Source organism: Pteropus vampyrus, unplaced genomic scaffold, assembly GCF_000151845.1.
Source record: "Pteropus vampyrus isolate Shadow unplaced genomic scaffold, Pvam_2.0 Scaffold235, whole genome shotgun sequence".
In the NCBI taxonomy this organism is placed as follows: domain Eukaryota; kingdom Metazoa; phylum Chordata; class Mammalia; order Chiroptera; family Pteropodidae; genus Pteropus; species Pteropus vampyrus.
In genome coordinates this window covers 39,126-41,414 of record NW_011889016.1, presented here as the reverse complement: position 1 = coordinate 41,414, position 2,289 = coordinate 39,126, and positions in this window count along the sequence as shown.

The following is a 2,289-nucleotide window of genomic DNA, read 5'->3' as shown; positions in this document are numbered from 1 at the left end:
CTATCTAAGGTACAACTAAAAGGAAGACTCAGACCTTTTGATAGCACGAAAGTACAGGTGACTGAATTAGGAAGTAAAAGGGAGAACAAAGGGAGGAGAAGGACAGGGTTACTGACATCCTCAACCTGGCAGGTGGGGCGTCCTCGTCTAACTTAATTCGCCTGTGAATCGGGAACTAGAAACTATTAATTTGCAAGCACAATCTACGCAATCGCAACAGGAGGATCTGAAAGCGGCTGCATAACTATGTTGGGAGGACGGAGGATGTGGGAAGTAGGGCGGTTTAAGTGAACTAAGTCTCCACTTACCAGCAAAAGTCGATGTCTAAAATGGATAAAAATGCTCCTGCACACCAGCACCAAGGCCAAACCAGAAACACTTCGGAGCTGATTCCACTGGGTAACAGGTTTGGGGCAGGAGGGGGTCTTATTCCTTTTCATTTACAAGGTCTTCTGTACTCATTGACTTTTTTCCCTTTTTACAACCATGTGTAATTATTTTCATTAAAAATTTAAAGGCTTTTAAAACTGGGATGCTTGAAATGCAGCTCACAAGGTCACGGAGCACGGGCTGCGGGCCGGGGGCCCCACACAGAGCTTTCGCTCGTTCCACCACAGAAGCCTCCTCAACCGCACACAGAAACCGCGTCTGCAGGGTATGTGGGGTCTGGACTCGGCTCTGCCTGGCTGGCTCCGCACCCTGTCCTTTCCCCACTACCTCAGGATCCTTGGGGGAAAAAAACCTCTGGGACTCGGAACAAAGATGACTGTCCAGGTTATCTATCAAGTGAACCAGGAAAATCATTATACACACTACAAAACTCTACGCGACTGGCATTATAATTATCCCAAGAAGCAAAACAAAAGGTTAATACAATGGCCTAAATAATGTAATTCTAGATACACCATTAAAACATATTCAGAACAATACACACAAAGAAATTAACTTACTCTAGAACAATACCTTGTATAGTCATGTTAAAGGATTTGAAAAATCTCATCTGAAGTGAGCAGTTAACCGACAACTATTTAAGGTCCTCAGTTTTACTTTTCCTTTCCAAGAAACTACTTTGGAACAGTTTGCAAATATTTTCAGTGCACTGAGGCAATTGCAAAGGAAGCAAAAGGCAAAATAGGTTGGATAATTTTGTAACTTGAAAGACTTAGAAACACTATAGAATTGAACAAAACGAAATAAAGAAAAAATTCTCTGTGGCCTTTATTCAAATTATCTTCATCATCTACTCTCCCTGGTCATTTCTCTCAGTTGACATCAAAAATCTATTTTTTTGTTCTGCTAATCTGATGCTTTTGTTTTTGCCAGTCTGAAACTCCAATAAATATACTGCTTGGGGCAAAATTAATTTCCATAGGAAAATCTATCTTCATCAAGATAAAAAGATTTTTTTAAAACCCAAGACCATCTTTTGTAGGCCTAACTTGTTCAATGTTGCTCTCTATCTTGCCAGCATGTTTACAAGCACCTAAACACAGGATAGTGGTGAAGATTCAGATATGATAAAGATAAAGCACTGGCAGCTAATGTCTCAGTCACCCAAGATCACTTAGAATCAAGCCAGTAAGAAAGGTTTACACTGTGACTCGCTGTGCTCAGAACATATTCTCACTTTTAGCTAAAAGCTCAGAGCCAGAATTCTTCTACTCCAGCCTGCATAAAGGACGATGTTTTCATAAATTGACAAAGTGTGGGTGGTGGGTGAAGGGAATTCCCAGGCTAGAAGGTCTTAGTTTGCACAAGGAACGCTGGGCACCTGTCTGGTTTGAGGGCAGATACATTAGCCCTTCTCCAATCGCCACCAATTAGCAATCTGTCATCTCACCAAATGAGTAGGAAGCACTTAGTTCCCTGATATTTGGTTCATTAAAAATACCCCACGAACCTGCACTTTACTTCCTGCCCTACCACAGTGTCTTGGAGCCCAAGATAGCGGGGAGGGGGTTGGATCAGTCAGTGGATAAGCACCTTAGCAGGGGTCCCCAACCCCTGGGCCTCAGACTGCTAGCGGGCTAGCGAGCCAAGCTTCATCTGTATTTACAGCCAGTCCCCAAGGCTAACATCACCACTTAAGCTCAGATTATCAGGCATTAGATTCTCATAGGAGCACCTGTCCCTGTTGCCTAAAAGGTTGGGAACAACAGCATTAAAGTATTTGAAATGCCTCCTGGTGTCAGCTGGACGAGATGGTTGACCAAACCATCTTGCACTTCATAGTTTTTAATACTCACACTTGAAAAATTAAAAAACTGCAGGCATAATTACAGATGTTAA